At 41.2% G+C, this 16,225-nt stretch overlaps 1 protein-coding gene across 2 annotated transcripts in view; it reads left to right on the top strand.

Annotated features, from left to right (window-relative positions):
* GGACT (gamma-glutamylamine cyclotransferase) overlaps positions 1-16,225 on the top strand; it is a 44,860-nt gene that overhangs the window by 24,901 nt on the left and 3,734 nt on the right. The window lies entirely within an intron of this gene.

Here is a 16,225-nt window from a genome sequence, read left to right as displayed (position 1 = left end):
TTTGATCGTTTTTGGGGGTTTTTTTTGTTTGGGATTGTAATTAAGGAAAAGTGTTAGGAAATATTTTCAATGTCAGACGTTTTAAGATTGATGATTTCTGTCCCTTAACAGGAATAAACTCCCCAGCACTCTTGTACTTTTGTGATCTGTAAATATTCTGCAGTATTAACTGCATGCACAGATTTACTGTTTACTAAGACATCTCTGCTTGGATCCCTGCTCTGATTATTTCTGTGCTCTGGGCAAAGCTGCTGCAGTTGTAACTTTTGTAGCATGTTTTATGAGCCACCACGATACAATCACTTAGCTGTCTAAGAAGTGTACTTCCTTACAATGTTGTTTTCAATAAAAACTGTGACATTGCTCTAGATTACACTCGTATGCGTGTAGCAATTTAGTAGTGAATCTCCAGTGAGATCACATATGCAGTGTGTGAAAAAATGTGAAAGATTGTTTCCTGCATGTCCAGAAAAATAGCAGTGTGTCTTATCTACAGTTGCCACATCGGCAGCTTGGAGGAAAACTGTAGGAGGATATAGATTTTTAAAGGTTCCATATCAAAGTGATGTACCTCACCAGCATGCTATCAATAGAACAAATAAAATCTATATGCCTACAAACAAAATATTATTTATATTTTTAAAATCTTTCTAAAATAGCAGTTATTTCAGAACTCCTTGGGATTAAGAGGTCTCATATCTGTGATCTGAAAACGGTGTTTGAGATCAAAAATAGGTAAAACAAGGAGAAGGGTTGTTCTGTAGACTCAGATTTGTATAGCCTTTGTGTACATGACGTAAAACAGGATGGCTGTCTTGGAAACCTGAAGGGCAGAAGTGTGTGTAGCTTTCTATGTGTGGAGCAGAAGCTTCAGAGAGGGAACGCTAGCTGAGCTGTGCAGCTATTCTTGAGGCCGTGGCGGCACAGTCAAGGCTTGTTCTTCCACTTTGCCTTCTTTCAGTGCTTTTATCGGCCAGAGATGTACAGCTGGCCTGGCACTGTTCTGCCTTTGAGCCAGACATACCTTGTGTGTGCCAGATCCAACCAAAGCCAGCTTCAGGACTAACAACAGTCTTTGGCTCTGCCATCTCCTAGGAAGTAGAAAAATTAGATTCGCGCCCTCTGTCCCCAGGGCTCTAACCCACACCCCTCAGGTCTTGTTTGGCCTTTTGAATCCCAGTGCAGAAAGCAATGCAAGATTCATTGGGGCAGGGAAGGCTCAGTGTAGTGTCCCAGGATTGTATCTCTGAGTGAATTTCGGAGGCATGTTGTGGAGCAGGAATGGGTGGAAATTCAACATTTTGTTCTCTTTTCAGGTTTATTGTTATTTGGGAAAGTAAATCTAAAAAAGCCAAATAGTTGTGTGATGTACCATCTGTAAAGGGGCAGGGAGTGGGATCTGGAAACCTCTACCTGAGGTGAAAGGAATATAATGACTGGACTACAGAATCAGTCTCTCACAGTCTCCATGAGTCTAGCATTCCTTTCCGTGGATAGCATATGGATCATACTGCCATTTTACTTTTTAAAGGAGAGTTAAGAGATTGACTCATCCAGTTCCCTGGCAAAAGGCAAGTTTGGCAGCAGTAGTGTTACTTCTGGTAAAGGTTTGGCTGACTTGCTGTTGAGGATAGTCAGCAGTGAAGGATTCCCAGCCTTCCTGGATGGTCTAGGCTGTTCCTAGGCACCCTGCTTACCAGTAAGTGGTTAGTCTTTCAAGTGTCCATCTTTGGAATCTAAGCTTATTGGATCTTCTGTCAAAGTAGATGCGGAAAGGAGCTTATAGCCTCTCTTTTTCTCTTACAGTATGCTTTCACATTCTCAAAGGCATGACTGTTTTCTCTAAAATAAGTGATCACAGTCCAGTTCTTTATATTTGTTGTTTTCTTTTATAGGTTTTGGTTTATTGGCTTGTTATTGTTCTCTCTCAGTCCAGTTGATCATGGTTCTCTTAAACACAGTGCTCAAAGCTGGACATTCTACTCAATTTGTGACCAGATCAGAGCAGGGGATTATGGTCACATCTTACTAGTGATGGGTTCATATATACACACTTGGATAATTTTCCAACAGTACCACGTTGTTGACTCATGTTGAGTTCATGATCATTATAACTGTCAAATCTCTTTCTGCAGATCTGCTGTTATGCTGATCTTTCCCCAGATTTTGTTTATGCTGTTGATTATTCCCAGCTAATCTTAGAACTTTGCACTGGCAGCAGTTGTGCTTTGCAGCTGTCACATTAGCCTTGTGCACAGTGTTGTGAATTATACCTGCATCTTTCACATCGTTGTGTATTTTCATTACCAGTATTTCCCTGCTACTGGAATGATTATAACACATTTTTTGCATATATCCAGTTTGAGATGAACTTCTGATAAATATTAAATAGCCTTTCTAAACAAGTTTAGTGGGTTTTTTTACCTAAATACCAACAGTTCTTGTTAAATCCTGTTTTCAGCTTGCTTGTGGGAATATCATGAGGATCAGTGTCAAAAGTTCTACCGAGATCATTATAAATAACTAGTAGGAACAAGACAGACGATGGTTTTTCAGCATCCACACATAGAGATAGTAAACTGCCACTGTGTACATTCTGAATATTAGGTTTTATTACTAAAAGGTCTGCATCCCTTCTTTCTTCCATAGGAATTGACAGTGGAAATAGTGGATATCTCCATCCAGGTGGTGTCCCCTAGGTCTGCATGGGTGTTCTTTTGCTTATCAGCCTCGCCCAGGCAGTTTGGGCTGCTTAGCCTCTCTCACTGAGCAGGAGGTGAGCAGGAGACACCAGGCCACTCTGCTGAGCAGCTCCAGACAAACCTTTTTGACCTGCATGTAGCTGTGTTTCTGCTCCTGTTCATGTAAGCACAGTCTAATTCAGTGACCACTGAGTAATTCTATCTTTTGGGAGAAAGTGGGAAAAATGGTCCCTTAAGACCTTTTTTATTATTTGTCATTATTACTTTTAGAATAGGAATAAAAGGCTAGGTAGTCCTAAAATAATTGACACCTTGTTTTACAGAAAACTATTGGTGTGGGGTTTTTTTTTTTTTGGTTTGGGGAAGAGGAGGGTGAGTTGTTTGGAAATGCTGAAGAAGCCAAAGAGAACAAATGGTGGTGTTATAATAAATAAAACATGCATGTAAAACCTGTCTAACTTGGTTAGCCAACCAGACTTAGGCAGTCTCTTTTTCAAACATTATTTGTGGATGTTAACATCTGTTTAAATCAAGCATGTGGGAGAAAAGCTGTTTTCCCTTAATGATTCAGCATCCCTCTTCTCAAGCTTAAGCTTTTTTCCTGCTTTTCATGACTGTTTTTTTCTTTATATGGGTTTATGTTACTTGATCGCAGTATTCAAGGTTGTCTTGCTTGACTATCTTCCTTTTAGGTAATTTGAAAGTGTGTCGTTGAAAAGCTGGCCTCGATAAATCAGTTGAGATGTAGTAAGTGCCTTGCTGGCACACAGGGATCTGCTCGAAACATTGTCTATGGATCCTAGATATGCGTTCACCTGAAAATAATCCCTGTATCAGCATTAGCCTTTCTGTTCCAGCTTTGAAATCCACAATGGTTGCATAGAACCTGAAAACTCATACCTATGGAAGTTCCTGTACCTTACTGGAAAAGTGTTGAAAGACAAAATGACTTTTGGCAAGTCTGCTGGAGGAAACCCATGCATAATTAGTGGCAGTGTCGGTCCGAATAGGTTTCTACAAAATTAATTGTTAATTGCCTATTAATTACCTATTAATTAATTACCTAGATTGCATCTTCCTCTGTATTCTGATACAGAATTTTCTGCCAAAATAGAGACTTCCAAACCTTTTGATTTTAAAATATGGCTTTTGTTTGTTATCATACAGTATTTTGTATCTTCCTTGTATAACAAGCTTATGACTTTTCAAAAGTTCAGGAGTCTTTCACTAATTTATTTAGAAAGCTATATTAAAAACAAACAAACAAAAGAAAACAAGGAAAAACAAACAACAAAACCATAGCACAACTTAAATCTTATACCAGTTGATGAAACTACATGTTGTAACTCCATTTGGGTTTTGGAATAAGCATGAAAAGCTGAGAAAGTTTTCATTCTCTTATACCCATTGTCTAAAGATTAGAGCAAATGCATGTACTTTCTCATAAAAAAAAGTACAGGGTCACCAATTCTGACTCTTTGCATTTTCCATTAATTTGTCAGTTCTTTATCAGCTGTATCTTGCTGATAGAGTGGAAAGAAGGAGAGACTGAGATTAATTAAATCTTCTTTGATATTTAAGTTTTTATTTAGATCTTGGGGATCCAAGGAGCTCCAAGCAATAATCGATCAAAATCACTCCCTTCTGTCTATTCTCAGTGGAACCATAATAATAACCAATTAATACAGCCCTAGACTGAACAGAAAGGTGGTGATTAACCCCTACAAAAATTGATTGCAATTAGCAAATTCCTGGTGTAGCAGAAATCACCAGTTAAAGCCCTTTTGCAAAACAGGTTTAGGATTTAGCTTGCTCACAATATTGAAATACAGCAAAATTTTTACTTTGTTCAGGCCTTTTTTTGCCATGGACTAAGGAATGAAGGCTTTTAGATACCTTGAACCTCATTTTTAAAATGACCTGCCATGGTCAAACTGATAATGTATCAAGCTAAAAAAATAATCTGTGTGCATTGCTTCCCATAATTTGCTGTGGTTCCACTTCCTTTGAAGTATTACTGCCCTAAAATCAAAGCACACAGACACACACCATTGCAGAGCGTCTTAGAAATACACTGCGTTATTCTGGTGACACCAGGTGTTGAAAGTAAAAAATGTAATGCATTATGTATTCAGAAACATGCCTTTATTAATTGATAGTTATCGTGGGGTAAATGGTGAGCTAGTGAAGGTTTGTAATTTGACAACCATTTGAGGAGTTATCTATTTTGAAAGAAATGTTCATTTGCTGAAAGTCAGAAGTTACTTGATCTTTACCTATCTTTTTAAGCCGTATCAAAAAAGCAAAATTAAAATGTTACATGGTTTCTCTTCAATGTTTTAAGTAATATACTGTTTCTTAATTTAGATCTGGTTCTCTAATTATATTATTTAAATTTTTTTCAGTTAATTAGCATCACTAAGTAACTGTTTGCTTAAAGAATGCAGAAGTGAAATTAACTGAGATTTCCGAATGTCCCTAGATACTATCAGTTCTGGGAGAAATGATGTTCAGAATAATAACGTTATTCCTGTATTTGGGGATTGGGAATTACTCAAGTCTGCTGTACAGCACAGTATTTGGCTGGGGGGAGCAGCACTGGGAGGGCAATGATTGATTTGTTCAAGCTGAACAAGCTGAAATGTAACTTTCTGTGACCAAGTTGGACTAAGCAGTTGTTTGATAAGGTTTTGTGAATTTTCAACATTGTGTGAATAATGTTTAACCTTTAATATTTTCAGGTAGCATCATTTTAAGTCCAAAAATACAGTATTTGGTTAATGTGTAAAATTATCCCTTCTTATTTCAGCTTTTCACTGTCAAATGCATTTGATGTGTGTGTACCAGTGCTCACCCTCTTGAAACCCCTTGGAACTCCCAGGCCATATTTGCTATGAGCCAAGACACTTCAGTGGAAGCAGTCTGTTATTAAAAGTATGGTGCTGACTTCTCCATGGTGTTTACTGGAGGCTGTTGTCTTTAGTGTGGCATAAAAATAAATTTTAAGTGGTGCTTGTAAATTTACTTTAGTAGGAGGAATGTTGCTGACAAGAAGAGCTGCTGGTTTTGTATTACATATCAGTTTGTGCTGAGAGGTGTATTTTGAAAATGTCTGTGGATCCCAATGCAAGAAGAAACTTTTCACTTAAAAAAGTAGAGAAGTCTTAGGACTTGCTGTTACTGTCGCACTTATCCTGTTCACTGACACTGGAGTTGGAAAAAGTAACGCATAACCGAATTGGAGGATACCTCTACCTTCTTCTGCATATTTGGGATGTACTTGGAAGGGTGGGATCCCAATAAAATGAAGCCTGTTGCAGTAGGTATGAATTGTTTCCTCATTTCCACAGCAAACCCTGGAACAGCATGACCATATAGCGATCCCTTGTCACTTGTGCCTCGTGTCCCACGGTATAGACAGTGACGTGCCAGTTACCCTTTCCGTGCTGAGATCTGTGCCTTGGCTTTGGTCTGCTTTGTTGACAACTCATGTAGCCAGTTTAGCCATGCTCTTTTCTCTTAAATTTGCCCCGTGCTTGGGGAGTGCAAGGTTGCTGTTGTGGGGAGATACTAAAGCTAGTCAGAGGATGTGCTAATTTATACTTGAGGTTTAATCACCTTTGCTTGGGAGCTGTTACAGTCTTAGATTGGCTACATCTTAAGATGTAGCTTGAGGCATTCAGAACATTTTATACTGTTATATCGCCTAATTCACACCTCTTTTCTCAACACAAAGTCTAGATTGATGGATAGGTGTAGTTGGATACTCTTCGGGACACTTAAATGCTGTAAGATATGTGAGTTTCCTCTGATGTGCACCCAAAGTAACTTGAAAGACGTATGTCTCTAGAATGTTATTTTTATATTTAAAAAAAAAAAAAAAAGTTCCTTTTCAGCTACTCTATGTGCTGTCATGATGCAGAAATGTATTGCAGATGGAAACCCCCTGGTTTGTAGAAGTAAAATCCTTCAATAAAGCTACTGGAGTGTGTCCAGAGCAGGGCGACCAAGGTGATGAAAGGCCTTGAGGGCAAGACTTACAAGAAGTGACTGAGGCCACTTGGCTTGTTCAGCTTGGAGAAGAGAAGGCTGAGGGGAGACCTCATAGCAGTCTGCAGCTTCCTCAAGAGAGGCTGTGGAGGCAGAGGTGCTGGTCTCTCCGGTGACCAGCGACAGGACACGAGGAAATGGAATGAAGCTGCATTAGTGCAAGTTTAAATTGGACATTAGAAAAAGGTTTTTCACTGAGGGGGTGGTCAGTCACTGGAACAGGGTCCCTAGGGAAATGCTCATGGCACCAGGCCTGCCAGAGTTCAAGGAGCATCTGGACAATGCACTATGTGATATGGGTTCATTTTAGGTAGTCCTGGTGAGGAGTAAGGAGTTGAACTCCAAGATATTTAGAGATCCCTTCCAGCTTGAGAAATTCTGATTCCTTTATTGCCTTCAAATGTTGAGTCCCCACAAGTTCTTGTCTGTGGTCTCCAAGCATATGTTTTTGCACTCTGTATCATTAAAATTCATCTTATTTTAATTACACAGTTCATAGGCCATCTAATATGTCTGCAGGATGAACCAACGCTCCTCTGGATGCATCGCACACAGATGTGGTAGGCACACAGCAACTTGCTGTAACAAGACCACTAATAAATAAAACAACATTGATTCCTGATGAATATGGCTGGTAACTTCTGTCTATGCTTTTTACATCTTATTTTAATATAGTCCCTTAAAATCTTAACTAACTTCTTCTTCGTAGACAATTCTTCTCTGCCTTGATCTGGAGATATTTTCACTGCGTATTAAATAGTGGACTCCAAATCCATTGTGTTATCCTTGTCCAAGCAGGTTGTTTAATGACACTGGCCTGGCTTTTTTTGCATTCAGAACCATATTGCATATTATTCCCCTTCTCATTTTCTTCGAGTACTTAATTCTCTTCTTCTTCCTTTATTAAGTTAGTAACAGAAATTCTTTCTCAAAGGTCACTGAAAAGAGGCTGCAGAGCATGTATAAAACTGTTTTCATTTATGTAATTTTTTTTTTAAAATAAGTGGCTCATATAAATGTCTGTATGATTCAGATGATTATTATCTAATGTCTTCCTGTTACAGCCTAACCCCTGGTTTAAGATGTCTTTCATTAAAGCTTCCTTCCAGGCATCCTGGACACTGCTAAGGAGAGCTTGAATTAGAGTAAATTCTACATGCCGTCGTAAAACCAAAATAGCTTTATTTGCAATTGCAAGCATGTATCTCTGTAGAGATAGGGAACTATTTCCATCAGTAATTCCTGTGGCTCCAGGAGAAGATTGAAGGGCATGTGTTGCTGGTTTTCCTCATTCTTCAGTAAATACAGACCTGTGGTAAATTTTACATTAGACTACAGAACCTGTTTCTGCATCAGAGACCAAAGCACTCTTTACCTGAAAGTAAACATTTAATTCCACATACAAATTGGGAGATTTCTTGTCTTCTTATCTTTGACTCTAGCAGGCAGGACAATATTTGAGATTTTGGTCAGGACATTTTCTGGATTTGAAAGCAATTACTCCAGTGCCTTGCTGAGTGCAATTTCAGGCTTTTTTGGATATGTCCCCAGAATATGTATTTGTTTCTTTTGTGTAGAAGATAGGAGGCCAGTAAATGTATTTACTTTGGGATAAGGATGCTTTCTCTGTTGATAAAGGAGAGTATGTTTCAGATTTCATTTCAGGATTTGCAAGTCTTTCTTGAAGAGCAAAAATCAAGACCAGGACAATTGAAATAACTCATTAGTTCTCTTTTCATTACTATATGTGACTTTTTTTTTTTTTTTCTGTAGTAAACTTGGTACTAATTTCCAAACAAAAGTGATATGCCTCGGTGGGACCAAAGTAATTATATACATCTGTTCATGGTCCTTTGTAGTTTTGAAATGGTATTCTGCTTTGGTTTGTATTTTCTTACCTTTTATTATATTAGAAAATGGTGGAAGGGATTTGTTGCTGAGATATGGATTGGGTTTTTATTTTTTACTTGCATTAAGCTGCAAGCTGAAATTCACTTTAAAAAAAAAAACCCTTTTCATTAAGTAAAACATAGCTTATCAATGTAAGACTTAGATATACATTTAATTAGTAAGGCAGATAAAACAACTGTAGTGAATTAGAAGAGAATCACAAATCATTTAGTTTGCAAAAGACCTTTAAGATCATGAAGTCCAACCGTTAACCCAGCTCTGCCAAGTCCAACACTAAACCATGTCCCTAAGCACCACATCTGCACATCTTTTAAATGCCTCCAGAGATGGTGACTCCAGCAGTTCCCTGGGCAGCTGATTCATTTTGTTATCAGTGTGTCACATGTTAAATATTATGCTTTTCCACAAATTTTATTCATGGACTGAAAGGATGGTATAAGCCTTCCTTCTTTAAAAAAAAAAAAAAAAAATCCACTTTTCCTTTTGTGCACCTTTAGTAACTCTGGCTATGGTCTTCTAAATGTCAGGGAGGGCCTCTCCTTCTTCTGTTGCTACCTAGTGGCATGCATACATATAAAGCAGCATTAATGTTAGTATATCTTTTGGGAGTATAGATATACTTTATTGTCCACTAGCCCTGGAGCCTGTAGTTTCCTAGGGAATCATGGGTTGAAAAAAACAGTCTTTGGAGTTTCATGATGTTTCATTTCTGCTGCGTTGGTCCAAGGTTTGTGTTTTAGCAGCTAGTCCACGCTGGTGTAGGTAGTGGTTTCTCGAGGAAAAGTGCTGCAGTGTATCGTGTCGCTTTTCCCAGATTTATACCTGGCTTTTTCTGTTGGGCTCATTTAGTGGAGCATTTTTGTTCCCTGAACATCTGCACTTTCATTTGGTTTTTAGTGAGGTTTGAGAAGCATCATGTTGCACTGACCTCTCCACATGGTGCTCCATGGTGCTGGAGTGGCCTCTGCTATTTCTTTGGGATGTCCAGCTGCCGGCCCTCCCAGTCAGCCACACGGTGAGGCCCAAGAGGCACCGCTGGGTCTCACCCACAGCCCCGTGCTGTGGCACCTCCAAGGAGCCAGAGCAAAGGCATAAGATGGCTTCCAGAGCCACAGGCCCCTGCCTGGAGGAGGTGCTTTGCTCAGCAATGGGGTTTTATCTAAAATCTCCCTTTCAGGCTCAGTTGCACTCCCAAGGGACAGTGCTGTGCCAGGACCTGGGCACCTCTCCCCTCCTCAAAGAGCATCATTGTGCAGCTGTTCCCTCCTTTCCCTTGTGGAAAGGTACCATGCGATCCCACACAAGACCCCATCTTTTCTCTCTCCCTGTTCTCTCTCTCACCATCCTTTCAGTGTAGAAAAATGCATTCCCATGCTTAGGTACTCAGAGTGTTTGCCGTGTTTCACAGGCCGGGATGCTCTTCTCGGTCCAGAACAGTGAACTGACTGCTCTGGGTATTGGCATGTAAATTAATGTGCTGACCTCGCAGGGAAACCATCCAAGCTGCAGGCTTGTGTCCCGAAGTTTCAGGATGTCCGTGGTTTGAAACTCTGGCCTATGTTCTGCATCTCAATGATGGAAACCACTTCAAATTCATGGTGGCATAGCAGGGCTGCCCTATCAGAAGTTGTTTTTCTACTTTTTCCTGTAACAGCAACTGGCATTTACAGTTAATGCTCCATTCTTATGGGTTATTTGTTGGGGTTTTTTCCCTTGTGTAGATACAACAGCTTAAGCACCTATGCTAAAGGTGCAAAGATGAGATATTGCTATGTATATCATTTAAATTAATTGTCATGTACTTGAAACTGCATCATAAGGACCCACCTCTTTGAGTGGGATTTTGAGAAACCACCTAGTCTGCTGCCTTTTCCTAAGGCAAGGTGAACTGTAGCATCCATGATACTTTGAACAAATTTTCAAGAGTTCCAGTTTTCAAGGCTGCAACACTGTTTACTGATTTTCACTTCACACCCCAGTTGCCACTCAAGAATAAGATGCTTGAGATATCTCTGTGTTATTCTGAAACTGCTCAACAGCGCTCAGAAAGGCATTGGGCAAAAGGAGTGTGAACAAGGCAAGAGACATGATTTATATCTGTGTATAAATCCATGGTTTATCCATTCTCAAATATTTCAGTTCTGGTTTCCCTATGTCAAAAAAAGGTAGAAGAACCAGTAAGGAGCACTTTCTGTTTGGTTAAATACATGTGGTCTTGTCAGCCTAGAAGAGAGCAAGCGCTGAAGAAGTATCTGGTGGCACTGAGGAGGTGCACAGAGACCCTGAGTTGCAGGAAGGTGAAGCAAACAGGCATCAGGGAAAGACCCCAAAGTGCTTTGTGCCTCATGCACCCATGTGGAGTCACAATGTGGGTTTGCCCACCATGCTGCTGCCACTGCTGACACAAAAACAGTCACGAGAGCTCACAGAAGGAAAAGGCCTTTACACACCACAACATTTGTCACTTCTGGCTTGGGGAGGGCCTGGAACCAAGTCTGGAAATACATTGGTGTTGCCTTGCCCTGTTCTTGCACTCTGATGCTGAAGTATCTGTTGTGGACCACCTTCTGATGGGGGCACTGGGTGCTCAAGCCTTTTTGGGGTTGCTTGTTAAGATTGTTCTTACGCCCTGCCTGTTCTTGAAAATTAGAAAGCTGTTCCTATCCGTATTAATTATTCCATGCAGAAATTTTGGCTGTGTCTTTGTGTACATGGAGAATCAATTGCTTCTTCTATAAAATATTTCCCCATGTTAGGAGGTGATTATGCCATGTCTCATCAGCTCCAGTTTAAGCTCCTGTTGGTTCAGTCTTTGACTCAAAAAAATAATCTTGGACTCGGTGCTTTGCCCTGAGCTCTTTCTGACTACTACTGTAGTCCACAGGTTTCTGAATTGCAGTTGCAAGACTTTGCTGAGGCTCGTACAACATTCCTTAATATAAGGACAAAAGAGTCCTAGTATTAGTAATACTAATATAATACTCTCTTGAGGTGACAACTTTTTTCCCCCCCTCAACTGAATTTGTCCACATCCATTGACTTCCCGGTTTTTCATTCTTCTTTTCTTGTCCTTGATGTGCTTGCAATCCCCTCATATTTCTGCACTCCCTAGAAATTTAGTCTGTTAATCAGTCTAATGTTGTGTCCAGCACGTTTCTGCATCGCATCTCGAGCATCTTTTTGCATGTGGTGGTTTTATGGTTTTATTGTCACTTTGAGATCTTCTCACAGCCACTTTAGGAATTAAACTCTTTCTATTAGTAGTAAAAATTAATCTAATGAAGTTTTTCTATGCAGTACAGTTGAAAGTGACTTGTTTTCAAGCAGACAAAAGGAACGTTTGCTGTGATGACAGATGGGTGCAAGGCACGTGAGCAGTGCTGTGATTGATGCTTGTCCGAGGGGCGGGCATCCTCACTCTGCCTCCTAGCAGATACTCCAAGATACTCCGGCTGAAGTGCAGGCGTATTTGTTGGTTTGGGGATGTGAACTATCCAAGGAAGAAATTAAAAGAATCTGCAGAGTAGGTTAAGTGGCGTTTCAGGTAGTGCCCGGTAGCATCCAGCGTGGCACTGGTTACTCCGATACTCCTGTTTGTTTTCACAAACCAGCACCTCACAGTTTCTGAGCGGATGACCGCTGCGAGGAGACCGTAACCTCTTGATTTCAAAGGAACCACCGTTTCACTGGTGCCTCTGTGGTTAATGTAAGAAAGGTGTCTTGCCATAAACTTTTTCCGAGGTATTCAGCAATGTTGGGAAGGGGTCGGCCTGGGCAGGAAGCCCTTGTCTGTGCTATAAAGAAAATAGCAAGCAACAAAATGAAAGCATCAAAGGACTAACAGGATGCAGTCCCAGGAGTCCTCTCTGGCATGTTAGTCCTTCTTGAAAGTTAGCATTGAGTGAAGAGTGACCTTAAAACTCGCTTCATTCAAACAGACTGGGCTCAAGTTTAAAGTTCAAGGCATTTTGTTTTTTCACCTGTTTCCTACAGTTTTTAAGAAACTTCTGAAGAATTAATGTGTAACTATATCTGGTCACAGAGCCAATGTGGAGAATTTTTCTCAAGGGAAAATAATGTTACTGTATGGAGTGAGAGAAATGGATACTTTCTGAGTGGAGTTTTATTTTGTTGAAACTTTTTCTTCCTAACCCACTGCTATCATGATTGCAAACAGCCCTGAAACCTGGTAGGATCCTGTAGCTGTCTGAATCGTGGTGAAAAGGTGATTTTTGCCGAAGCTGATCCTGCTCCTTAGGAAGCAAGGTCCTGCTTTGGGCACAACCTGTGAGCAAAGAGCCTGGTTGCAGCGGGTACGTGTTGACCGAGCCAGTGACTGGCCCCACTGCCGCCCACCCCTCTCTCACCATGCTGGAACTGTGGGGCCTGAGAGGGAAGACTAAAGCCCTGACCCAAAACTCCCTCGGTAGGAGAGGATAGATGTGGATACAGAGCTGCAGCCCTACCAGTGCTAATGCCAAGTGGCAACGCGGCCTGCTGGCTGACACCAGTTATGAGCCTCTTCTGTTTTTACCCAGCAACATCCACCTGCGTGATCCTGAAGTAGTTACTTTATTTTCTGATCTTCGCATGTTATCTTATGAAGCAACGAGTAACTGATCCTGTAAGTAATTTGGCAGCTTGTCTTTCATTGCGAAAAGGAGTAGTTTGCCGAGATGACATACAAATTTTACTCGTGTTTCCCCATGCCATTAAATTTTAATGATTCTTGCATGAATATTTCATGAAAGTACCTTCTGAATGGGTTTGTTTAGTCCTGGCAGCTAATACTTAAGTGTAGAGTCTTGGGGGTTTTTGTTTGGTTTTCTTTTCCTCTCAGGTGGTTTGGTGTGGGTAAGAAGTGTCAAACTGGATTAAGTGAGAAAAGGCAACTTCTTGTTGGTGATTCAGCAAGGGGATGCTGTCTATAACTCTTTTCAGCTGCTTAGTGGAAGCCTGTGAAATGACCCTCAGATACAATTCTGTTCTGTGCTCTCTGGCCACAAGGTGGCTAAAAATGTTTGGAAAGCCCACGATAAGCAAGTGCTTTGAATGCTGCTAATACATCTGCAGCCTTTCTGCAGCACAACACACGGCACACGGGAGATGAGATTTATTGTGCATAAAATTGTGTATGTCTTATTTATGTGGAGCAGCGTTTAGAAAATGTTATTACCAATAACTGCTCAGCTGGAGGGCTGGGCTTGGCTTTGTTGTTGGCAGGTTTTTTTATAGAAAGAGAAGTCATTGTTCCCAACCCATCCAGGGTGAGCAACAGGGCCACTGCGGACCACAGCGGTGCCATGGGGAGCTCAGTGGCCACCTGCCCATGAAGCCACAGCTCCGTGAGTACATCAGCCTCACGGCTCTACACAAACTGTGGCTGGAAGTTCAGCTTCCCTCTCCCATCTCCATCTGTACTTCCTGCTGAATCCATCCAACTCAAATGCTAAATCAGAAACACTTGTCCAAACCTGGGTTAGCAAGTTCTTTTGTTGCTGTTGAATTCTGTGGACCCTGCATGAGGATGACGGGTTGTGTTCCTTCAAAGGGGTAATGTTTCCAAACAGCCAACTGCTGCACCATCAGAAACAGGTACTTAGTTTTTACTGGTTTCAGGAATGGTATCGATCTTCCCTGAAAACTTTTTGGAAGCTTATCTCCAGCTGTACAGTAGGAACAGGGCTTTTGTTTAATGGAAATGAAGCATATATTTTTCTTACAGATGCACCACTCACTGTAGAGCTTTTTATGTGCGTTTTAGGTTTCCCTTTTTATTTTTTAACTTATTAACTCTGACAAGTAACCTCTTGGTTGTGAACAATTTAATTCACGATTCATTTTTCTGATTCAAAGTGAACACGAGTGCCCTAATCCCCTAATGGGAATTAATTGCATGTTTCAGTGCTTAACTCTGATCCTTTCTCAATCCCCACTGGGACAAGTTTCTTCCTGAAGGATCTGTGTTTGTTATTCAAAACACAGTCTAAAAGGTAATGATTTTTCTTATAAAAGAGACTTGGGCTGACTGAATATTAATGCTCTTGTTATTGTGAGGGAATGAGCTGCATCCAAAAAAACCTCGTTTATGTCATGAAGGATAAATTACTCTGAAGTATATCTGATAAAATACTGGGGCGGGGGCATTCTCTTTCCTGAGTGGAAGCACTTTGCTGGTAAATAAAGGCACAGTTTTTGCTTGGAAAAATATATTTTGATACAGAGAAAAACTGTTTACTTCACCAAAGGGGAAACTGCTTTGTTACTGAGGATTTTAAACAACACTGCTCTTGGCCAGCAATGCACCCTTTTGGATAACTGACCTAACAGTTTACTAAAATAAGAATAAATAGCAGAGAACAGATTGCATTTCTGCTTCCAGGCTGTTTTTAAAGATTTTTCAAACTTGAAATACATTGTTTAATGCCCTCTTCCCAAGAGGAGCTGCACGTGCTCCTCAGGCGCTGGATGTCTGGCCCAGCCAGACAACTGTGGATGAGGCAGGCTCTGCCCGGTCAGTGACCAAGGGTAAAATGTGGGAAAACATCACAGTGCAAGAACTGCTTCTGCCTTACAGAAACAATGGGAGATAAACAGGGCACAGCGTGAAAAGTAAAGCAGGAACGATGGAGGTACCTTTCTCCCCCACCCCTGCCATTCAGTAAAGTCAGTCTTTTATCCCATTTAAACCAATTTAAACAAATGGTAGTGCAGGGTCTGTTTTCAAGAGAGGTGTAGCATGTGTGCAGACCAGGTACTTTGGGGTGGCTGTCTGGGGACAAGAGGAGCACGACCTTACCTGGTCTTCCTGCCAGCAGCTGTAGCTTCCAGTTTCACTAGGGCTGAAACATCACATTTCTCCTCCCACCCGCCCCCAAGGTAAAAAAATGGAAGTAACGTGCACAGCTCCCTCAGACAGGAGGGGTGAAGGGGTTTGGGAAGACATGACCAGTTCTGCAGATCACCTCATATTTACAGCCATCATCATTCCCCTGAAGGAGCAGGACAAACTTCAATGGCACCTTTCAGACAGCTCCTGCTCGCTCGGGATGCGTTTGTCACAGGCTACCCCACTTCCCTCGCTGGTGCCCACCGCTTGCTGTTCTGCACTGGTTGGTCACTCAGCATGCGAGGCCTCAGAGCTGGGGTTATTGCAAATCCATCAGCATGTCCATGAGATGCACCAGGTTACGTTTGCTTTTGGGGTGTCACTGAGCATGGCACCACACACTTGCTGCGGCACAGCTCACACAGTGGTGGGAAAGAGAAAAATTAAAAGGGGTTGAGAGCTTTTCCTGAGGCGCAGGAATGCGTTGGCTGACGTTGGGGATTCCTTAGAGAAACCATGGGATGTAGTTTGGTTACAGCTAAGAACTGCAAAAGGTCTTTTTGCAAGTTTTTTTGCACTTCTTGCAGACTTTGTCGTGGTGTGTTTTTCACTGATGCATTCATTTTCTGTCTTAAAATTTTCAATATCCTTGAATTTAGTATGATACCTAAATGTGGTGCAGGACTGCAAGACCTACACCTTTGTGCGTGCCCAAAGAGCCTTGCATGTCCGA

The sequence above is a fragment of the Myiozetetes cayanensis genome, unplaced genomic scaffold (assembly GCF_022539395.1).
Source record: "Myiozetetes cayanensis isolate MyiCay16 unplaced genomic scaffold, myiCay2020 scf5-8, whole genome shotgun sequence".
Taxonomy (NCBI): domain Eukaryota; kingdom Metazoa; phylum Chordata; class Aves; order Passeriformes; family Tyrannidae; genus Myiozetetes; species Myiozetetes cayanensis.
Note: the sequence above shows the minus strand (reverse complement) of the source record. Positions and strands in the feature narration are given on the sequence as shown.